Genomic DNA, 26,026 nt, shown 5'->3' on the forward strand with positions numbered 1-26,026 from the left:
GGAGGCATTCTGTAATCTGTGGACTATCAGAGTGTTGATGAAACACAGAAATTGCATCGGGATTGAATACAACAGTCACCATGCGTACATTCCTCCATAAAATTAATGTCTTAAACAGTCTACGCTTTGATGGTTTCCTGGAAGACGAGTAGTAGTTTCCGATTCACATGTGGAGGCATTCTGTAATCTGTGGACTATCAGAGTGTTGGTGAAACACAGAAATTGCATCGGGATTGAATACAACAGTCACCATGCGTACATTCCTCCATAAAAGTAATGTCTCAAACAGTCTACGCTTTGATGGCTGCCTGGAAGACCAGTAGTAGTTTCCGATTCACATGTGGAGGCATTCTGTAATCTGTGGACTATCAGAGTGTTGATGAAACACAGAAAATGCATCGGGATTGAATACAACAGTCACCATGCGCACTTTCCTCCATGGGAGTAATGTCTCAAAGAGTTTACGCTTTGATCGTTCCCTGGAAGACCAGTAGTAGTTTCCGATGCACATTTGGAGGCATTCTGTAATCTGTGGAGTATCAGAGTTTTGATAAAACACAGAAATTGCATCGGGATTGAATACAACAGTCACCATGCGCACTTTCCTTCATGGGAGTAATGTCCCAAACAGTGTACGCGTTGATCGTTCCCTGGAGGACCAGTAGTAGTTTCCGATTAACATCTGGAGGCATTTTGTAAACTGCGGACTATCAGAGTGTTGATGAAACACAGAAATTGCATCGGGATTGAATACAACATTCTCCATGCGCAGTTTCCTCCATGGGAAAAATGTCTCAAGCAGTCTACGCTTTGATCGTTCCCTGGAAGACCAGTAGTAGTTTCCGATTAACATCTGGAGGCATTCTGTAATCTGTGGACTATCAGAGTGTTGGTGAAACACAGAAATTGCATCGGGATTGAATACAACAGTCACCATGCGTACATTCCTCCATAAAAGTAATGTCTCAAACAGTCTACGCTTTGATGGTTGCCTGGAAGACCAGTAGTAGTTTCCGATTCACATGTGGAGGCATTCTGTAATCTGTGGACTATCAGAGTGTTGATGAAACACAGAAAATGCATCGGGATTGAATACAACAGTCACCATGCGCACTTTCCTCCACGGGAGTAATGTCTCAAACAATCTACACTTTGATCGTTCTATGGAAGATCAGTAGTATTTTCCGATGCACCTCTGGTGACATTCTGTAATCTGTAGACTATCAGAGTGTTGATGAAACACAGTAATTGCATCCGGATTGAATAAAACACGCACCATGCTCACTTTCCTCCATGGGAGTAAAGTCTCTAACAGTCTACGCTTTGATCGTTCCCTGGAAGACCAGTAGTGGTTTCCGATGAACTTCTGGAGGCTTTCTGTAATCTGTGGACTATCAGAGTGTTGATGAAACACAGAAATTGCATCGGGATTGAATACAACATTCTCCATGCGCAGTTCCCTCCATAGGAGTAATGTCTCAAACAGTCTACGCTTTCATCGTTCCCTGGAAGACCAGTAATAGTTTCAACTACACATCTGGAGGCATTCTGTAATCTGTTGAGTATCAGAGTGTTGATGAAACACAGAAATTGCATCGGGATTGAATACAACAGTCACCATGCGCACTTTCCTCAATGGGAGTAATGTCTCAAAGAGTCTACGCTTTGATCGTTCCCGGGAAGACCAGTAGTAGTTTCCGATGCACTTCTCGTGGCATTCTGTAATCTGTGGACTATCAGAGTGTTGATGAAGCACAGAAAATGCATCGGGATTGAATACAACAGTCACCATGCGCACTTTCCTCAACGGGAGTAATGTCTCAAACAATCTACGCTTTGATCGTTCCCTGGAAGACCAGTAGTAGTTTCCGATGCACCTCTGGTGGCATTCTGTAATCTGTAGACTATCAGAGTGTTGATGAAACACAGTAATTGCATCCGGATTGAATAAAACACTCACCATGCTCACTTTCCTCCATGGGAGTAATGTCTCTAACAGTCTACGCTTTGATCGTTCCCTGGAAGACCAGTAGTAGTTTCCGATGAACTTCTGGAGGCTTTCTGTAATCTGTGGACTATCAGAGTGTTGATGAAACACAGAAATTGCATCGGGATTGAATACAACTGTCACCATGCGCACTTTCCTCAATGGGAGTAATGTCTCAAAGAGTCTACGCTTTGATCGTTCCTGGGAAGACCAGTAGTAGTTTCCGATGCACTTCTCGTGGCATTCTGTAATCTGTGGACTATCAGAGTGTTGATGAAGCACAGAAAATGCATCGGGATTGAATACAACAGTCACCATGCGCACTTTCCTCCATGGGAGTAATGTCTCAAAGAGTTTACGCTTTGATCGTTCCCTGGAAGACCAGTAGTAGTTTCCGATGCACATTTGGAGGCATTCTGTAATCTGTGGAGTATCAGAGTTTTGATAAAACACAGAAATTGCATCGGGATTGAATACAACAGTCACCATGCGCACTTTCCTTCATGGGAGTAATGTCCCAAACAGTGTACGCGTTGATCGTTCCCTGGAGGACCAGTAGTAGTTTCCGATTAACATCTGGAGGCATTTTGTAAACAGCGGACTATCAGAGTGTTGATGAAACACAGAAATTGCATCGGGATTGAATACAACATTCTCCATGCGCAGTTTCCTCCATGGGAGTAATGTCTCAAGCAGTCTACGCTTTGATCGTTCCCTGGAAGACCAGTAGTAGTTTCCGATTAACATCTGGAGGCATTCTGTAATCTGTGGTCTATCAGAGTGTTGGTGAAACACAGAAATTGCATCGGGATTGAATACAACAGTCACCATGCGTACATTCCTCCATAAAAGTAATGTCTCAAACAGTCTACGCTTTGATGGTTGCCTGGAAGACCAGTAGTAGTTTCCGATTCACATGTGGAGGCATTCTGTAATCTGTGGACTATCAGAGTGTTGATGAAACACAGAAAATGCATCGGGATTGAATACAACAGTCACCATGCGCACTTTCCTCCACGGGAGTAATGTCTCAAACAATCTACACTTTGATCGTTCCCTGGAAGATCAGTAGTATTTTCCGATGCACCTCTGGTGACATTCTGTAATCTGTAGACTATCAGAGTGTTGATGAAACACAGTAATTGCATCCGGATTGAATAAAACACGCACCATGCTCACTTTCCTCCATGGGAGTAAAGTCTCTAACAGTCTACGCTTTGATCGTTCCCTGGAAGACCAGTAGTGGTTTCCGATGAACTTCTGGAGGCTTTCTGTAATCTGTGGACTATCAGAGTGTTGATGAAACACAGAAATTGCATCGGGATTGAATACAACATTCTCCATGCGCAGTTCCCTCCATAGGAGTAATGTCTCAAACAGTCTACGCTTTCATCGTTCCCTGGAAGACCAGTAATTGTTTCAACTACACATCTGGAGGCATTCTGTAATCTGTTGAGTATCAGAGTGTTGATGAAACACAGAAATTGCATCGGGATTGAATACAACAGTCACCATGCGCACTTTCCTCAATGGGAGTAATGTCTCAAAGAGTCTACGCTTTGATCGTTCCCGGGAAGACCAGTAGTAGTTTCCGATGCACTTCTCGTGGCATTCTGTAATCTGTGGACTATCAGAGTGTTGATGAAGCACAGAAAATGCATCGGGATTGAATACAAAGTCACCATGCGCACTTTCCTCAACGGGAGTAATGTCTCAAACAATCTACGCTTTGATCGTTCCCTGGAAGACCAGTAGTAGTTTCCGATGCACCTCTGGTGGCATTCTGTAATCTGTAGACTATCAGAGTGTTGATGAAACACAGTAATTGCATCCGGATTGAATAAAACACTCACCATGCTCACTTTCCTCCATGGGAGTAATGTCTCTAACAGTCTACGCTTTGATCGTTCCCTGGAAGACCAGTAGTAGTTTCCGATGAACTTCTGGAGGCTTTCTGTAATCTGTGGACTATCAGAGTGTTGATGAAACACAGAAATTGCATCGGGATTGAATACAACTGTCACCATGCGCACTTTCCTCAATGGGAGTAATGTCTCAAAGAGTCTACGCTTTGATCGTTCCTGGGAAGACCAGTAGTAGTTTCCGATGCACTTCTCGTGGCATTCTGTAATCTGTGGACTATCAGAGTGTTGATGAAGCACAGAAAATGCATCGGGATTGAATACAACAGTCACCATGCGCACTTTCCTCAACGGGAGTAATGTCTCAAACAATCTACGCTTTGATCGTTCAATGGAAGACCAGTAGTAGTTTCCGATGCACATCTCGTGGCATTCTGTAATCTGTGGACTATCAGAGTGTTGATGAAACACAGAAAATGCATCGGGATTGAATACAACAGTCACCATGCGCACTTTCCTCCACGGGAGTAATGTCTCAAACAATCTACACTTTGATCGTTCCCTGGAAGATCAGTAGTATTTTCCGATGCACCTCTGGTGACATTCTGTAATCTGTAGACTATCAGAGTGTTGATGAAACACAGTAATTGCATCCGGATTGAATAAAACACTCACCATGCTAACTTTCCTCCATGGGAGTAAAGTCTCTAACAGTCTACGCTTTGATCGTTCCCTGGAAGACCAGTAGTGGTTTCCGATGAACTTCTGGAGGCTTTCTGTAATCTGTGGACTATCAGAGTGTTGATGAAACACAGAAATTGCATCGGGATTGAATACAACATTCTCCATGCGCAGTTCCCTCCATAGGAGTAATGTCTCAAACAGTCTACGCTTTCATCGTTCCCTGGAAGACCAGTAGTAGTTTCAACTACACCTCTGGAGGCATTCTGTAATCTGTTGAGTATCAGAGTGTTGATGAAACACAGAAATTGCATCGGGATTGAATACAACAGTCACCATGCGCACTTTCCTCAATGGGAGTAATGTCTCAAACAGTCTACGCTTTGATCGTTCAATGGAAGACCAGTAGTAGTTTCCGATGCACATCTCGTGGCATTCTGTAATCCGTGGACTATCAGAGTGTTGATGAAACACAAAAAAAGGCATCGGGATTGGATACAACAGTCACCATGCACACTTTCCTCAATGGGAGTAATGTCTCAAACAGTCTACGCTTTAATCGTTCCCTGGAAGACCAGTAGTGGTTTCCGATGCACATTTGGAGGCATTCTGTAATCTGTGGAGTATCAGAGTGTTGATGAAACACAGAAATTGGATCGGGATTGGATACAACAGTCACCATGCACACTTTCCTCAATGGGTGTAATGTCTCAAACAGTCTACGCTTTAATCGTTCCCTGGAAGACCAGTAGTAGTTTCCGATGCACATTTGGAGGCATTCTGTAATCTGTGGAGTATCAGTGTTGATGAAACACAAAAAAAGGCATCGGGATTGGATACAACAGTCACCATGCTCACTTTCCTTCATGGGAGTAATGTCCCAAACAGTCTACGCTTTCATCGTTCCCTGGAGACCAGTAGTAGTTTCCGATGCACATCTCGTGGCATTCTGTAATCTGTGGTCTATCAGAGTGTTGATGGAACACTGTAAGTGCATCGGGATTGAATACAACTGTCACCATGCACCCTTTCCTCCATGGGAGTAATGTAACAAACAGCCTACGCTTTGATCGTTAACTGGAAGACCAGTAGTAGTTTCCGATTAACATCTGGAGGCATTCTGTAATCTGTGGACTATCAGAGTGTTGATGAAACACAGAAATTGCATCGGGATTGAATACAACATTCTCCATGCGCAGTTCCCTCCATAGGATTAATGTCTCAAACAGTCTACGCTTAGATCGTTCCCTGGAAGACCAGTTGTAGTTTCCGATGCCCATCTGGAGGCATTTTGTAATCTGTGGAGTATCAGAGAGTTGATGAAACACAGAAATTGTATCGGGATTGAATAAAACAGTCACCATCCGCACTTTCCTCCATGGGAGTAATGTCTCAAAGAGTCTACGCTTTGATCGTTCCCGGGAAGACCAGTAGTAGTTTCCGATGCACTTCTCGTGGCATTCTGTAATCTGTGGACTATCAGAGTGTTGATGAAACACAGAAAATGCATCGGGATTGAATACAACAGTCACCATGCGCACTTTCCTCCATGGGAGTAATGTCTCAAAGAGTTTACGCTTTGATCGTTCCCTGGAAGACCAGTAGTAGTTTCGGATGCACATTTGGAGGCATTCTGTAATCTGTGGAGTATCAGAGTGTTGATAAAACACAGAAATTGCATCGGGATTGAATACAACAGTCACCATGCGCACTTTCCTTCATGGGAGTAATGTCCCTAACAGTCTACGCGTTGATCGTTCCCTGGAGGACCAGTAGTAGTTTCCGATTAACATCTGGAGGCATTCTGTAATCCGTGGACTATCAGAGTGTTGATGAAACACAGAAAATGCATCGGGATTGGATACAACAGTCACCATGCGCAGTTTCCTCCATGGGAGTAATGTCCCAAACAGTCTACGCTTTGATCGTTCCCTGGAGGACCAGTAGTAGTTTCCGATTAACATCTGGAGGCATTTTGTAAACTGTGGACTATCAGAGTGTTGATGAAACACGGAAATTGCATCGGGATTGAATACAACAATCTCCATGCGCAATTTCCTCCATGGGAGTAATGTCTCAAACAGTCTACGCTTTGATCGCTCCCTGGAAGACCAGTAGTAGTTTCCGATTAACATCTGGGGGCATTCTGTAATCTGTGGACTATCAGATTGTTGATGAAACACAGAAATTGCTTCGGGATTATATACAACAGTCACCATGCGTACATTCCTCCATAAAAGTAATGTCTCAAACAGTCTACGCTTTGATGGTTTCCTGGAAGACCAGTAGTAGTTTCCGATTCACATGTGGAGGCATTCTGTAATCTGTGGACTATCAGAGTGTTGATGAAACACAGAAATTGCATCGGGATTCAATACAACAGTCACCATGCGCTGTTTCTTACATAAAAGTAATGTCTCAAACAGTCTACGCTTTCATCGTTCCCTGGAGACCAGTAGTAGTTTCCGATGCACATCTCGTGGCATTCTGTAATCTGTGGTCTATCAGAGTGTTGATGAAACACTGTAAATGCATCGGGATTGAATACAACAGCCACCATGCGCACTTTCCTCCATGGGAGTAATGTCTCAAAGAGTCTACGTTTGGTCGTTCCCGGGAAGACCAGTAGTAGTTTCCGATGCACATCTCGTGGCATTCTGTAATCTGTGGTCTATCAGAGTGTTGATGAAACACAGAAATTGCATCGGGATTGGATACAACAGTCACCATGCACACTTTCCTCAATGGGAGTAATGTCTCAAACAGTCTACGCTTTAATCGTTCCCTGGAAGACCAGTAGTAGTTTCCGATGCACATTTGGAGGCATTCTGTAATCTGTGGAGTATCAGAGTTTTGATGAAACACAGAAATTTCTTCGGGATTGAATACAACAGTCACCATGCTCACTTTCCTTCATGGGAGTAATGTCCCAAACAGTCTACGCTTTGATCGTTCCCTGGAGGACCAGTAGTAGTTTCCGATTAACATCTTGAGGCATTTTGTAAACTGTGGCCTATCAGAGTGTTGATGAAACACAAAAATTGCATCGGGATTGAATACAACATTTTCCATGCGCAGTTTCCTCCATGGGAGTAATTTCTCAAACAGTCTACGCTTTGATCGTTCCCTGGAAGACCAGTAGTAGTTTCCGATTAACAACTGGAGGCATTCTGTAATCCCTGGACTATCAGAGTGTTGATGAAACACAGAAATTGCATCGGGATTGAATACAACAGTCACCATGCGTACATTCCTCCATAAAAGTAATGTCTTAAACAGTCTACGCTTTGATGGTTTCCTGGAAGACCAGTAGTAGTTTCCGATTCACATGTGGAGGCATTCTGTAATCTGTGGACTATCAGAGTGTTGAAGAAACACAGAAATTGCATCGGGATTCAATGTAACAGTCATCATGCGCTGTTTCTTACATAAAAGTAATGTCTCAAACAGTCTACGCTTTCATCGTTCCCTGGAGACCAGTAGTAGTTTCCGATGCACATCTCGTGGCATTCTGTAATCTGTGGTCTATCAGAGTGTTGATGAAACACTGTAAATGCATCGGGATTGAATACAACTGTCACCATGCGCCCTTTCCTCCATGGGAGTAATGTAACAAACAGCCTACGCTTTGATCGTTAACTGGAAGACCAGTAGTAGTTTCCAAATAACATCTGGAGGCATTCTGTAATCTGTGGACTATCAGAGTGTTGATGAAACACAGAAATTGCATCGGGATTGAATACAACATTCTCCATGCGCAGTTTCCTCCATGGGAGTAATGTCTCAAGCAGTCTACGCTTTGATCGTTCCCTGGAAGACCAGTAGTAGTTTCCGATTAACATCTGGGGGCATTCTGTAATCTGTGGACTATCAGAGTGTTGGTGAAACACAGAAATTGCATCGGGATTGAATACAACAGTCACCATGCGTACATTCCTCCATAAAAGTAATGTCTCAAACAGTCTACGCTTTGATGGTTTCCTGGAAGACCAGTAGTAGTTTCCGATTCACATGTGGAGGCATTATGTAATCTGTGGACTATCAGAGTGTTGATGAGACACAGAAAATGCATCGGGATTGAATACAACAGTCACCATGCGCACTTTCCTCCACGGGAGTAATGTCTCAAACAATCTACGCTTTGATCGTTCCCTGGAAGACCAGTAGTAGTTTCCGATGCACCTCTGGTGGCATTCTGTAATCTGTAGACTATCAGAGTGTTGATGATACACAGTAATTGCATCCGGATTGAATAAAACACTCACCATGCTCACTTTCCTCCATGGGAGTAAAGTCTCTAACAGTCTACGCTTTGATCGTTCCCTGGAAGACCAGTAGTAGTTTCCGATGAACTTCTGGAGGCTTTCTGTAATCTGTGGACTATCAGAGTGTTGATGAAACACAGAAATTGCATCGGGATTGAATACGACAGTCACCATGCGCACTTTCCTCCATGGGAGTAATGTCTCAAACAGTCTACGCTTTGATCGTTCCCAGGGAAGACCAGTAGTAGTTTTCGATGCACATCTCGTGGCATTCTGTAATCTGTGGACTATCAGAGTGTTGATGAAACACAGAAAATGCATCGGGATTAGATACAACAGTCACCATGCGCACTTTCCTCCATGGGAGTAATGTCCCAAACAGTCTACGCTTTGATCGTTCCCTGGAGGACCAGTAGTAGTTTCCGATTAACATCTGGAGGCATTCTGTAATCTGTGGACTATCGGATTGTTGATGAAACACAGAAATTGCATCGGGATTGAATACAACAGTCACCATGCGCACATACCTCCATAAAAGTAATGTCTCAAACAGTCTACGCTTTGATGGTTCCTTGGAAGACCAGTAGTAGTTTCCGATTCACATGTGGAGGCATTCTGTAATCTGTGGACTATCAGAGTGTTGATGAAACACAGAAATTGCATCGGGATTCAATACAACAGTCACCATGCGCTGTTTCTTACATAAAAGTAATGTCTCAAACAGTCTACGCTTTCATCGTTCCCTGGAGACCAGTAGTAGTTTCCGATGCACATCTCGTGGCATTCTGTAATCTGTGGTCTATCAGAGTGTTGATGAAACACTGAAAATGCATCGGGATTGAATACAACAGTCACCATGCGCACTTTCCTCCATGGGAGTAATGTCTCAAAGAGTCTACGTTTGGTCGTTCCCGGGAAGACCAGTAGTAGTTTCCGATGCTCATCTCGTGGCATTCTGTAATCTGTGGACTATCAGAGTGTTGATGAAACACAGAAAATGCATCGGGATTGAATACAACAGTCACCATGCGCACTTTCCTCCATGGGAGTGATGTCTCAAAGAGTTTACGCTTTGATCGTTCCCTGGAAGGCCAGTAGTAGTTTCCGATGCACATTTGGAGACATTCTGTAATCTGTGGAGTATCAGAGTGTTGATGAAACTCAGAAATTGCATCGGGATTGAATACAACAATCACCATGCGCACTTTCCTCCATGGGAGTAATGTCCCAAACAGTCTACGCTTTGATGGTTTCCTGGAAGACCAGTAGTAGTTTCCGATTAACATCTGGAGGCATTCTGTAATCTGTGGACTATCAGAGTGTTGATGAAACACAGAAATTGCATCGGGATTGAATACAACAGTCACCATGCGTACATTCCTCCATAAAAGTAATGTCTCAAACAGTCTACGCTTTGATCGTTTCTGGAAGACCAGTAGTAGTTTCCGATTCACATGTGGAGGCATTCTGTAATCTGTGGACTCTCAGAGTGTTGATGAAACACAGAAATTGCATCGGGATTGAATACAACAGTCACCGTGCGCTGTTTCTTACATAAAAGTAATGTCTCAAACAGTCTACGCTTTCATCGTTCCCTGGAAGACCAGTAGTAGTTTCCGATGCACTTCTCGTGGCATTCTGTAATCTGTGGACTATCAGAGTGTTGATGAAACACAGAAAATGCATCGGGATTGAATACAACAGTCACCATGCGCACTTTCCTCCATGGGAGTAATGTCTCAAAGAGTTTACGCTTTGATCGTTCCCTGGAAGACCAGTAGTAGTTTCCGATGCACATTTGGAGGCATTCTGTAATCTGTGGAGTATCAGAGTGTTGATAAAACACAGAAATTGCATCGTAATTGAATACAACAGTCACCATGCGCACTTTCCTTCATGGGAGTAATGTCCCAAACAGTCTACGCTTTGATCGTTCCCTGGAGGACCAGTAGTAGTTTCCGATGAACTTCTGGAGGCTTTCTGTAATCTGTGGACTATCAGAAAGTTGATGAAACACAGAAATTGCATCGGGATTGAATACGACAGTCACCATGCGAACTTTCCTCCATGGGAGTAATGTCTCAAACAGTCTACGCTTTGATCGTTCCCGGGAAGACCTGTAGTAGTTTCCGATGAACTTCTGGAGGCTTTCTGTAATCTGTGGACTATCAGAGTGTTGATGAAACACAGAAAATGCATCGGGATTGGATGCAACAGTCACCATGCGCACTTCCCTCCATGGGAGTAATGTCCCAAACAGTCTACGATTTGATCGTTCCCTGGAGGACCAGTAGTAGTTTCCGATTAACATCTGGAGGCATTTTGTAAACTGTCGACTATCAGAGTGTTGATGAAACACAGAAATTGCATCGGGATTGAATACAACAATCTCCATGCGCAGTTTCCTCCATGGGAGTAATGTCTCAAACAGTCTACGTTTGATCGTTCTCTGGAAGACCAGTAGTAGTTTCCGATTAACATCTGGAGGCATTCTGTAATCTGTGGACTATCGGATTGTTGATGAAACACAGAAATTGCATCGGGATTGAATACAACAGTCACCATGCGCACATACCTCCATAAAAGTAATGTCTCAAACAGTCTACGCTTTGATGGTTTCCTGGAAGACCAGTAGTAGTTTCCGATACACATGTGGAGGCATTCTGTAATCTGTGGACTATCAGAGTGTTGATGAAACACAGAAATTGCATCGGGATTCAATACAACAGTCACCATGCGCTGTTTCTTACATAAAAGTAATGTCTCAAACAGTCTACGCTTTCATCGTTCCCTGGAGACCAGTAGTAGTTTCCGATGCACATCTCGTGGCATTCTGTAATCTGTGGTCTATCAGAGTGTTGATGAAACACTGAAAATGCATCGGGATTGAATACAACAGTCACCATGCGCACTTTCCTCCATGGGAGTAATGTCTCAAAGAGTCTACGTTTGGTCGTTCCCGGGAAGACCAGTAGTAGTTTCCGATGCACATCTCGTGGCATTCTGTAATCTGTGGACTATCAGAGTGTTGATGAAACACAGAAAATGCATCGGGATTGAATACAACAGTCACCATGCGCTGTTTCTTACATAAAAGTAATGTCTCAAACAGTCTACGTTTTCATCGTTCCCTGGAAGACCAGTAGTAGTTTCCGATGCATATCTCTTGGCATTCTGTAATCTGTGGTCTATCAGAGTGTTGATGAAACACAGTAAATGCATCGGGATTGAATACAACAGTCACCATGCGCACTTTCCTCCATGGGAGTAATGTCTCAAAGAGCCTACGCTTTGATTGTTGCCTGGAAGACCTGTAGTAGTTTCCGATGCACATCTGGAGGCATTCTGTAATCTGTGGACTATTAGGGTGTTGATGAAACACAGAAATTGCTTCGGGATTGAATACAACAGTCACCATGCGCACATACCTCCATAAAAGTACTGTCTCAAACAGTCTACGCTTTGATCGTTCCCTGGAAGACCAGTAGTAGTTTACGATGCACATCTGGAGTTATCCTGTAATCTTTGGAGTATCAGAGTGTTGATGAAACACAGAAATTGCATCGTTATTGAATACAACAGTCACCATGCGCACTTTCCTCCATGTGAGTAATGTCTCAAACAGTCTACGCTTTGATCGTTCCCTGGAAGACCAGTAGTAGTTTCCGATGCACATCTGCAGGCATTCAGTAATCTGTGGACTATCAGAGTGTTGATGAAACACAGAAAATGCATCGGGATTGAATACAACAGTCACCATGCGCACTTTCCTCCACGGGAGTATTGTCACAAACAATCTACGCTTTGATCGTTCCCTGGAAGACCAGTAGTAGTTTCCGATGCACCTCTGGTGGCATTCTGTAATGTGTAGACTATCAGAGTGTTGCTGAAACACAGTAATTGCATCGGGATTGAATAAAACATTCAGCATGCTCACTTTCCTCCGTGGGAGTAATGTCTTTGACAGTCTACGCTTTGATCGTTCCCTGGAAGACCAGTAGTCGTTTCCGATGCACATCTGGAGGCATTCTGTAATCAGTGGACTATTACAGTGTTGATGAAACACAATAATTGCATCGGGATTGAATACAACATTCTCCATGCGCAGTTTCCTCCATGGGAGTAATGTCTCAAACTGTTTACGCTTTGATCGTTCAGTGGAAGACCAGTAGTAGTTTCAACTGCACATCTGGAGGCATTCTGTAATCTGTGGACTATCAGAGTGTTGATGAAACACAGAAATTGCATCGGGATTGAATACAACAGTCACCATGCGCACTTTCCTCCAAGGGAGTAATGTCAAAAACAGTCTACGTTTTGATCGTTCCCTGGAAGACCAGTAGTAGTTCCCGATGCACATCTGGAGGCATTCTGTAATCTGTGGAGTATCAGAGTGTTGATGAAACACAGAAATTGTATCGGGATTGAATACAACAGTCACCATGCGCACTTTCCTCCATGGGAGTAACGTCTCAAACAGGCTGAGCTTCGATCGTTCCCGGGAAGACCAGAAGTAGTTTCCGATGCATATCTCGTGGCATTCTGTAATCTGTGGACTATCAGAGTGTTGCTGAAACACAGTAATTGCATCGGGATTGAATAAAACATTCAGCATGCTCACTTTCCTCCGTGGGAGTAATGTCTTTGACAGTCTACGCTTTGATCGTTCCCTGGAAGACCAGTAGTCGTTTCCGATGCACATCTGGAGGCATTCTGTAATCAGTGGACTATTACAGTGTTGATGAAACTCAGAAATTGCATCGGGATTGAATACAAGAGTCACCATGCGCACTTTCCTCCATGGGAGTAATGTCCCAAACAGTCTACGCTTTGATCGTTCCCTGGAAGACCAGTAGTAGTTTCCGATTAACATCTGGAGGCATTCTGTAATCTGTGGACTATCAGAGTGTTGATGAAACACAGAAATTGCATCGTGATTGAATACAACAGTCACCATGCGTACAACCCTCCATAAAAGGAATGTCTCAAACAGTCTACGCTTTGATCGTTTCCTGGAAGACCAGTAGTAGTTTCCGATTCACATGTGGAGGCATTCTGTAATCTGTGGACTATCAGAGTGTTGATGAAACACAGAAATTGCATCGGGATTGAATACAACAGTCACCATGCGCACTTTCCTCCACGGGAGTATTGTCACAAACAATCTACGCTTTGATCGCTCCCTGGAAGACCAGTAGTAGTTTCCGATGCACCTCTGGTGGCATTCTGTAATGTGTAGACTATCAGAGTGTTGATGATGCACAGAAATTGGATCGGGATTGAATACAACATTCTCCATGCGCAGTTTCCTCCATGGGAGTAATGTCTCAAAGAGTCTACGCTTTGATCGTTCCCTGGAAGACCAGTAGTAGTTTCCGATGCAAATTTGGAGGCATTCTGTAATCTGTGGAGTATCAGAGTGTTGATGAAACACAGAAATTGCATCGGGATTGAATACAAAAGTCACCATGCGCACTTTCCTCCATGGGAGTAATATCACAAACAGTCTACGCTTTGATCGTTCCCGGGAAGACCAGTAGTGGTTTCCGATGCACATCTCGTGGCATTCTGTAATCTGTGGACTATCAGAGTGTTGATGAAACACAGAAAATGCATCGGGATTGAATACAACAGTCACCATGCACACTTTCCTCCATGGGAGTAATGTCTCAAAGAGTTTACGCTTTCATTGTTCCCTGGAAGACCAGTAGTAGTTTCCGATGCACATCTGGAGGCATTCTGTAATCTGTGGACTATTAGAGTTTTGATGAAACACAGAAATTGCATCGGGATTGAATACAACAGTCACCATGCGCACATTCCTCCATAAAAGTAATGTCTCAAACAGTCTACGCTTTGATCGTTCCCTGGAAGACCAGTAGTAGTTTCCGAAGCACATCTGGAGGCAATCTGTAATCCGTGGACTATCAGAGTGTTAATGAAACACAGATATTGCAGCGGGATTGAATACAACAGACACCATGCCCTCTTTCCTCCATGGGGTAACTCTCAAACAGTCTACGCTTTGATCGTTCCCTGGAAGACCTGTAGTAGTTTCCGATGCACATCTGGAGGTATTCTGTAATCTCTGGTCCTTCAAAGTGTGGATTGAAACACAGAAATTGCCTCGGGATTGAATACAACAGTCACCATGCGCACTTTCCTCCATGGGAGTAATGTCTCAAAGAGCCTACGCTTTGATTGTTGCCTGGAAGACCTGTAGTAGTTTCCGATGCACATCTGGAGGCATTCTGTAATCTGTGGACTATTAGGGTGTTGATGAAACACAGAAATTGCTTCGGGATTGAATACAACAGTCACCATGCGCACATACCTCCATAAAAGTACTGTCTCAAACAGTCTACGCTTTGATCGTTCCCTGGAATACCAGTAGTAGTTTACGATGCACATCTGGAGTTATCCTGTAATCTTTGGAGTATCAGAGTGTTGATGAAACACAGAAATTGCATCGTTATTGAATACAACAGTCACCATGCGCACTTTCCTCCATGTGAGTAATGTCTCAAACAGTCTACGCTTTGATCGTTCCCTGGAAGACCTGTAGTAGTTTCCGATGCACATCTGGAGGTATTCTGTAATCTCTGGACCTTCAAAGTGTGGATTGAAACACAGAAATTGCCTCGGGATTGAATACAACAGTCACCATGCGCACTTTCCTCCATGGGAGTAATGTCTCAAAGAGCCTACGCTTTGATTGTTGCCTGGAAGACCTGTAGTAGTTTCCGATGCACATCTGGAGGCATTCTGTAATCTGTGGACTATTAGGGTGTTGATGAAACACAGAAATTGCTTCGGGATTGAATACAACAGTCACCATGCGCACATACCTCCATAAAAGTACTGTCTCAAACAGTCTACGCTTTGATCGTTCCCTGGAAGACCAGTAGTAGTTTACGATGCACATCTGGAGTTATCCTGTAATCTTTGGAGTATCAGAGTGTTGATGAAACACAGAAATTGCATCGTTATTGAATACAACAGTCACCATGCGCACTTTCCTCCATGTGAGTAATGTCTCAAACAGTCTACGCTTTGATCGTTCCCTGGAAGACCAGTAGTAGTTTCCGATGCACATCTGCAGGCATTCAGTAATCTGTGGACTATCAGAGTGTTGATGAAACACAGAAAATGCATCGGGATTGAATACAACAGTCACCATGCGCACTTTCCTCCACGGGAGTATTGTCACAAACAATCTACGCTTTGATCGTTCCCTGGAAGACCAGTAGTAGTTTCCGATGCACCTCTGGTGGCATTCTGTAATGTGTAGACCATCAGAGTGTTGATGAAACACAGAAATTGGATCGGGATTGAATACAACATTCTCCATGCGCAGTTTCCTCCATGGGAGTAATGTCTCAAACAGTCTACGCTTTGATCGTTCCCTGGAAGACCAGTAGTAGTTTCCGATGTAAATTTGGAGGCATTCTGTAATCTGTGGAGTATCAGAGTGTTGATGAAACACAGAAATTGCATCGGGATTGAATACAACAGTCACCATGCGCTGTTTCTTACATAAAAGTAATGTGTCAAACAATCTATGCTTTGATCGTTCCCTCGAAGACCAGTAGTAGTTTCCGATGCACCTCTGGTGGCATTCTGTAATGTGTAGACTATCAGAGTGTTGCTGAAACACAGTAATTGCATCGGGATTGAATAAAACAGTCACCATGCTCACTTTCCTCCGTGGGAGTAATGTCTTTGACAGTCTACGCTTTGATCGTTCCCTGGAAGACCAGTAGTCGTTTCCGATGCACATCTGGAGGCATTCTGTAATCAGTGGACTATTACAGTGTTGATGAAACACAATAATTGCATCGGGATTGAATACAACATTCTCCATGCGCAGTTTCCTCCATGGGAGTAATGTCTCATACAGTTTACGCTTTGATCGTTCAGTGGAAGACCAGTAGTAGTTTCAACTGCACATCTGGAGGCATTCTGTAATCTGTGGACTATCAGAGTGTTGATGAAACACAGAAATTGCATCGGGATTGAATACAACAGTCACCATGCGCACTTTCCTCCAAGGGAGTAATGTCAAAAACAGTCTACGTTTTGATCGTTCCCTGGAAGACCAGTAGTAGTTCCCGATGCACATCTGGAGGCATTCTGTAATCTGTGGAGTATCAGAGTGTTGATGAAACACAGAAATTGTATCGGGATTGAATACAACAGTCACCATGCGCACTTTCCTCCATGGGAGTAACGTCTCAAACAGTCTGAGCTTCGATCGTTCCCGGGAAGACCAGAAGTAGTTTCCGATGCATATCTCGTGGCATTCTGTAATCTGTGGACTATCAGAGTGTTGATGAAACTCAGAAATTGCATCGGGATTGAATACAAGAGTCACCATGCGCACTTTCCTCCATGGGAGTAATGTCCCAAACAGTCTACGCTTTGATCGTTCCCTGGAAGACCAGTAGTAGTTTCCGATTAACATCTGGAGGCATTCTGTAATCTGTGGACTATCAGAGTGTTGATGAAACACAGAAATTGCATCGTGATTGAATACAACAGTCACCATGCGTACAACCCTCCATAAAAGGAATGTCTCAAACAGTCTACGCTTTGATCGTTTCCTGGAAGACCAGTAGTAGTTTCCGATTCACATGTGGAGGCATTCTGTAATCTGTGGACTATCAGAGTGTTGATGAAACACAGAAATTGCATCGGGATTGAATACAACAGTCACCATGCGCACTTTCCTCCACGGGAGTATTGTCACAAACAATCTACGCTTTGATCGCTCCCTGGAAGACCAGTAGTAGTTTCCGATGCACCTCTGGTGGCATTCTGTAATGTGTAGACTATCAGAGTGTTGATGATGCACAGAAATTGGATCGGGATTGAATACAACATTCTCCATGCGCAGTTTCCTCCATGGGAGTAATGTCTCAAACAGTCTACGCTTTGAACGTTCCCTGGAAGACCAGTAGTAGTTTCCGATGCAAATTTGGAGGCATTCTGTAATCTGTGGAGTATCAGAGTGTTGATGAAACACAGAAATTGCATCGGGATTGAATACAAAAGTCACCATGCGCACTTTCCTCCATGGGAGTAATATCACAAACAGTCTACGCTTTGATCGTTCGCGGGAAGACCAGTAGTGGTTTCCGATGCACATCTCGTGGCATTCTGTAATCTGTGGACTATCAGAGTGTTGATGAAACACAGAAAATGCATCGGGATTGAATACAACAGTCACCATGCACACTTTCCTCCATGGGAGTAATGTCTCAAAGAGTTTACGCTTTCATTGTTCCCTGGAAGACCAGTAGTAGTTTCCGATGCACATCTGGAGGCATTCTGTAATCTGTGGACTATTAGAGTGTTGATGAAACACAGAAATTGCATCGGGATTGAATACAACAGTCACCATGCGCACATTCCTCCATAAAAGTAATGTCTCAAACAGTCTACGCTTTGATCGTTCCCTGGAAGACCAGTAGTAGTTTCCGATGCACATCTCGTGGCATTCTGTAATCTGTGGACTATCAGAGTGTTGATGAAACACAGAAAATGCATCGGTATTGAATACAATAGTCACCAAGCGCACTTTCCTCCATGGCAGTAATGTCTCAAAGAGTTTACGCTATGATCGTTCCCTGGAAGACCAGTAGTATTTTCCGATGCACACTTGGAGGCATTCTGTAATCTGTGGACTATCAGAGTGTTGATGAAACACAGAAATTGCATCGGCATTAAAAACAACAGTCACCATGCGCACTTTCCTCCATAAAAGTAATGTCTCAAACAGTCTACACTTTGATCGTTCCCTGGAAGACCAGTAGTAGTTTCCGAAGCACATCTGGAGGCAATCTGTAATCCGTGGACTATCAGAGTGTTGATGAAACACAGATATTGCAGCGGGATTGAATACAACAGACACCATGCCCTCTTTCCTCCATGGGGTAACTCTCAAACAGTCTACGCTTTGATCGTTCCCTGGAAGACCTGTAGTAGTTTCCGATGCACATCTGGAGGTATTCTGTAATCTCTGGACCTTCAAAGTGTGGATTGACACACAGAAATTGCCTCGGGATTGAATACAACAGTCACCATGCGCACTTTCCTCCATTGGAGTAATGTCTCCAACAGTGTACGCTTTGATCGTCCCCTGGAAGACCAGTAGTAGCTTCCGATGCACATATGGAGGCATTCTGTAATCTGTAGACTATCAGAGTGTTGATGAAACACAGAAATTGCATCGGGATTGAATACAACAGTCACCAATTGAACTTTCCTCCGTGGGAGTAATGTCTCAAACAGTCTACGCTTTGATCGTTCCCTGGAAGGCCAGTAGTAGTTTCCGAAGCACATCTGGAGGAATTCTGTAATCTGTGGAGAATCAGACTGTTGTTGAAACACAGAAATTGCATCGGGATTGAATACAACAGTCACCATGCGCACCTTTCACAATGGGAGTAATGTCTCAAAGAGTTTACGCTTTGATCGTTACATGGAAGACCAGTAGTAGTTTCCGATGCACATCTCGTTGCATTCTGTAATCTGTGGACTATCAGAGTGTTGATGAAACACAGAAAATGCATCGGGATTGGATACAACAGTCACCATGCGCACTTTCCTCCATGGGAGTAATGTCTCAAACAGTCTACGCTTTGATCGTTCCCTGAAAGACCAGTAGTATTATCCGATGCACATTTGGAGGCATTCTGTAATCTGTGGAGTATCAGAGTGTTGATAAAACACAGAAATTGCATCGGGATTGAATACAACAGTCACCATGCGCACATTCCTCCATGGGAGTAATGTCTCAAACAGTCTACAATTTGATCGTTCCCTGGAAGACCAGTAGAAGTTTCCGATGCACATCTGGAGGCATCCTGTAATCTGTGCAGTATTAGAGAGTTGATGAAACACAGAAATTGTAACGGGATTGAATAAAACAGTCACCATCCGCACTTTCCTCCAGGGGAGTAACGTCTGAAACAGTCTACGCTTTGATCGTTCCCGGGAAGACCAGTAGTAGTTTCCGATTAACATCTGGAGGCATTCTGTAATCTGTGGACTATCAGAGTGTTGATGAAAGACACAAATTGCTTCGGGATTGAATACAACAGCCACGATGCGCACTTTCCTCCATGCGAGTAATGTCTCAAAGAGTCTACGTTTGGTCGTTCCCGAGAAGACCAGTAGTAGTTTCCGATGCACATTTGGAGGAATTCTGTAATCTGTGGAGTATCAGAGTGTTGATGAAACACAGAAATTGCTTCGGGATTGAATGCAACAGTCACCATGCGCAATTTCCTCCATGGGAGTAATGTCTCAAAGAGTTTACGCTTTGATCGTTACATGGAAGACCAGTAGTAGTTTCCGATGCACATCTCGTTGCATTCTGTAATCTGTGGACTATCAGAGTGTTGATGAAACATAGAAAATGCATCGGAATTGGATACAACAGTCACCATGCGCACTTTCCTCCATGGGAGTAATGTCTCAAGCAGTCTACGCTTTGATCGTTCCCTGGAGGACCAGTAGTAGTTTCCGATTAATATCTGGAGGCATTTTGTAATCTGTGGACTATCAGAGTGTTGATGAAACATAGAAATTGCATCGGGATTGAATACAACAATCACCATGAGCACATTCCTCAATAAAAGTAATGTCTCAAACAGTCTACGCTTTGATCGTTCCCTGGAAGACCAGTAGTAGTTTCCGATGCAAATCTGGAGGCATTCTGTAATCTGTGGACTATCAGAGTGTTGATGAAACACAGAAAATGCATCGAGATTGAATACAACAGTCACCATGCGCACTTTCCTCCATAAAAGTAATGTCTCAAACAGTCTACGCTTTGATCGTTCCCTGGAAGACCAGTAGTAGTTTCCGATGCACATCTCGTGGCATTCTGTAATCTGTGGACTATCAGAGTGTTGATGAAACACAGAAAATGCATCGGTATTGAATACAATAGTCACCATGCGCACTTTCCTCCATGGCAGTAATGTCTCAAAGAGTTTACGCTTTGATCGTTCCCTGGAAGACCAGTAGTATTTTCCGATGCACATTTGGAGGCATTCTGTAATCTGTGGACTATCAGAGTGTTGATGAAACACAGAAATTGCATCGGCATTAAAAACAACAGTCACCATGCGCACTTTCCTCCATAAAAGTAATGTCTCAAACAGTCTACACTTTGATCGTTCCCTGGAAGACCAGTAGTAGTTTCCGAAGCACATCTGGAGGCAATCTGTAATCCGTGGACTATCAGAGTGTTGATGAAACACAGATATTGCAGCGGGATTGAATACAACAGACACCATGCCCTCTTTCCTCCATGGGGTAACTGTCAAACAGTCTACGCTTTGATCGTTCCCTGGAAGACCTGTAGTAGTTTCCGATGCACATCTGGAGGTATTCTGTAATCTCTGGACCTTCAAAGTGTGGATTGAAACACAGAAATTGCCTCGGGATTGAATACAACAGTCACCATGCGCACTTTCCTCCATTGGAGTAATGTCTCCAACAGTGTACGCTTTGATCGTCCCCTGGAAGACCAGTAGTAGCTTCCGATGCACATATGGAGGCATTCTGTAATCTGTAGACTATCAGAGTGTTGATGAAACACAGAAATTGCATCGGGATTGAATACAACAGTCACCAATTGAACTTTCCTCCGTGGGAATAATGTCTCAAACAGTCTACGCTTGGATCGTTCCCTGGAAGGCCAGTAGTAGTTTCCGAAGCACATCTGGAGGAATTCTGTAATCTGTGGAGAATCAGACTGTTGTTGAAACACAGAAATTGCATCGGGATTGAATACAACAGTCACCATGCGCACCTTTCACAATGGGAGTAATGTCTCAAAGAGTTTACGCTTTGATCGTTACATGGAAGACCAGTAGTAGTTTCCGATGCACATCTCGTTGCATTCTGTAATCTGTGGACTATCAGAGTGTTGATGAAACACAGAAAATGCATCGGGATTGGATACAACAGTCACCATGCGCACTTTCCTCCATGGGAGTAATGTCTCAAACAGTCTACGCTTTGATCGTTCCCTGAAAGACCAGTAGTATTATCCGATGCACATTTGGAGGCATTCTGTAATCTGTGGAGTATCAGAGTGTTGATAAAACACAGAAATTGCATCGGGATTGAATACAACAGTCACCATGCGCACATTCCTCCATGGGAGTAATGTCTCAAACAGTCTACAATTTGATCGTTCCCTGGAAGACCAGTAGAAGTTTCCGATGCACATCTGGAGGCATTCTGTAATCTGTGCAGTATTAGAGAGTTGATGAAACACAGAAATTGTAACGGGATTGAATAAAACAGTCACCATCCGCACTTTCCTCCAGGGGAGTAACGTCTGAAACAGTCTACGCTTTGATCGTTCCCGGGAAGACCAGTAGTAGTTTCCGATTAACATCTGGAGGCATTCTGTAATCTGTGGACTATCAGAGTGTTGATGAAAGACACAAATTGCTTCGGGATTGAATACAACAGCCACGATGCGCACTTTCCTCCATGCGAGTAATGTCTCAAAGAGTCAACGTTTGGTCGTTCCCGAGAAGACCAGTAGTAGTTTCCGATTAACATCTGGAGGCATTCTGTAATCTGTGGACTATCAGAGTGTTGATGAAAGACACAAATTGCATCGTGATTGAATACAACAGTCACCAATTGAACTTTCCTCCGTGGGAGTAATGTCTCAAACAGTCTACGCTTTGATCGTTCCCTGGAAGGCCAGTAGTAGTTTCCGAAGCACATCTGGAGGAATTCTGTAATCTGTGGAGAATCAGACTGTTGTTGAAACACAGAAATTGCATCGGGATTGAATACAACAGTCACCATGCGCACCTTTCACAATGGGAGTAATGTCTCAAAGAGTTTACGCTTTGATCGTTACATGGAAGACCAGTAGTAGTTTCCGATGCACATCTCGTTGCCTTCTTTAATCTGTGGACTATCGGAGTGTTGATGAAACACAGAAAATGCATCGAGATTGAATACAACAGTCACCATGCGCACTTTCCTCCACGGGAGTAATGTCTCAAACAATCTACGATTTGATCGTTCCCTGGAAGACCAGTAGTAGTTTCCGATGAGCATCTGGAGGCTTTCTGTAATCTGTGGACTATCAGAGTGTTGATGAAACACAGAAATTGCATCGGGATTGGATACAACAGTCACCATGCGCACTTTCCTCCATGGGAGTAATGTCTCAAACCGTCTACGCTTCGATCGTTCCCGGGAAGACCAGTAGTAGTTTCCGATGCACATCTCGTGGCATTCTGTAATCTGTGGACTATCAGAGTGTTGATGAAACACAGAAAATGCATCGGGATTGAGTGCAACAGTCACCATGCGCACTTTCCTCCATGGGAGTAATGTCTCAAAGAGATTACGCTTTGATCGTTACATGGAAGACCAGTAGTAGTTTCCGATGCACATCTCGTGGCATTCTGTAATCTGTGAACTATCAGAGTGTTGATGAAACACAGAAAATGCATCGGGATTGGATACAACAGTCACCATGCGCACTTTCCTCCATGGGAGTAATGTCTCAAACAGTCTACGCTTTGATCGTTCCCTGGAAGACCAGTAGTATTTTCCGATGCACATTTGGAGGCATTCTGTAATCTGTGGAGTATTAGAGTGTTGATAAAACACAGAAATTGCATCGGGATTGAATACAACAGTCACCATGCGCACATTCCTCCATGGGAGTAATGTCTCAAACAGTCTACAATTTGATCGTTCCCTGGAAGACCAGTAGAAGTTTCCGATGCATATCTGGAGGCATTCTGTAATCTGTGGAGTATTAGAGAGTTGATGAAACACAGAAATTGTATCGGGATTGAATAAAACAGTCACCATCCGCACTTTCCTCCAGGGGAGTAATGTCTGAAACAGTCTACGCTTTGATCGTTCCCGGGAAGACCAGTAGTAGTTTCCGATTAACATCGGGAGGCATTCTGTAATCTGTGGACTATCAGAGTGTTGATGAAAGACACAAATTGCATCGGGATTGAATACAACAGTCACGATGCGCACTTTCCTCCATGGGAGTAATGTCTCAAACACTCTACGCTTTGATCGTTCCCTGGAAGACCAGTAGTAGTTTCCTATGAACTTCTGGAGGCTTTCTGTAATCTGTGGACTATCAGAGTGTTGATGAAACACAGAAATTGCATCGGGATTGAATACGACAGTCACCATGCGCACTTTCCTCCATGGGAGTAATGTCTCAAACAGTCTACGCTTTGATCGTTCCCTGGAAGACCAGTAGTATTTTCCGATGCACATTTGGAGGCATTCTGTAATCTGTGGAGTATCAGAGTGTTGATAAAACACAGAAATTGCATCGGGATTGAATACAACAGTCACCATGCGCACATTCCTCCATGGGAGTAATGTCTCAAACAGTCTACAATTTTATCGTTCCCTGGAAGACCAGTAGAAGTTTCCGATGCATATCTGGAGGCATTCTGTAATCTGTGGAGTATTAGAGAGTTGATGAAACACAGAAATTGTATCGGGATTGAATAAAACAGTCACCATCCGCACTTTCCTCCAGGGGAGTAATGTCTGAAACAGTCTACGCTTTGATCGTTCCCGGGAAGACCAGTAGTAGTTTCCGATGCACATCTCGTGGCATTCTGTAATCTGTGGACTATCAGAGTGTTGATGAAACACAGAAAATGCATCGGGATTGGATACAACAGTCACCATGCGCACTTTCCTCCATGGGAGTAAAGTCTCAAACAGTCTACGCTTTGATCGTTCCCTGAAAGACCAGTAGTATTATCCGATGCACATTTGGAGGCATTCTGTAATCTGTGGAGTATCAGAGTGTTGATAAAACACAGAAATTGCATCGGGATTGAATACAACAGTCACCATGCGCACATTCCTCCATGGGAGTAATGTCTCAAACAGTCTACAATTTGATCGTTCCCTGGAAGACCAGTAGAAGTTTCCGATGCACATCTGGAGGCATTCTGTAATCTGTGCAGTATTAGAGAGTTGATGAAACACAGAAATTGTAACGGGATTGAATAAAACAGTCACCATCCGCACTTTCCTCCAGGGGAGTAACGTCTGAAACAGTCTACGCTTTGATCGTTCCCGGGAAGACCAGTAGTAGTTTCCGATTAACATCTGGAGGCATTCTGTAATCTGTGGACTATCAGAGTGTTGATGAAAGACACAAATTGCTTCGGGATTGAATACAACAGCCACGATGCGCACTTTCCTCCATGCGAGTAATGTCTCAAAGAGTCAACGTTTGGTCGTTCCCGAGAAGACCAGTAGTAGTTTCCGATTAACATCTGGAGGCATTCTGTAATCTGTGGACTATCAGAGTGTTGATGAAAGACACAAATTGCATCGTGATTGAATACAACAGTCACCAATTGAACTTTCCTCCGTGGGAGTAATGTCTCAAACAGTCTACGCTTTGATCGTTCCCTGGAAGGCCAGTAGTAGTTTCCGAAGCACATCTGGAGGAATTCTGTAATCTGTGGAGAATCAGACTGTTGTTGAAACACAGAAATTGCATCGGGATTGAATACAACAGTCACCATGCGCACCTTTCACAATGGGAGTAATGTCTCAAAGAGTTTACGCTTTGATCGTTACATGGAAGACCAGTAGTAGTTTCCGATGCACATCTCGTTGCCTTCTGTAATCTGTGGACTATCGGAGTGTTGATGAAACACAGAAAATGCATCGGGATTGGATACAACAGTCACCATGCGCACTTTCCTCCATGGGAGTAATGTCTCAAACAGTCTACGCTTTGATCGTTCCCTGGAAGACCAGTAGTATTATCCGATGCACATTTGGAGGCATTCTGTAATCTGTGGAGTATCAGAGTGTTGATGAAACACAGAAATTGCTTCGGGATTGAATGCAACAGTCACCATGCGCAATTTCCTCCATGGGAGTAATGTCTCAAAGAGTTTACGCTTTGATCGTTACATGGAAGACCAGTAGTAGTTTCCGATGCACATCTCGTTGCATTCTGTAATCTGTGGACTATCAGAGTGTTGATGAAACATAGAAAATGCATCGGAATTGGATACAACAGTCACCATGCGCACTTTCCTCCATGGGAGTAATGTCTCAAGCAGTCTACGCTTTGATCGTTCCCTGGAGGACCAGTAGTAGTTTCCGATTAATATCTGGAGGCATTTTGTAATCTGTGGACTATCAGAGTGTTGATGAAACATAGA

Source organism: Schistocerca gregaria, chromosome 6 (genome assembly GCF_023897955.1).
Source record: "Schistocerca gregaria isolate iqSchGreg1 chromosome 6, iqSchGreg1.2, whole genome shotgun sequence".
Lineage (NCBI taxonomy): Eukaryota > Metazoa > Arthropoda > Insecta > Orthoptera > Acrididae > Schistocerca > Schistocerca gregaria.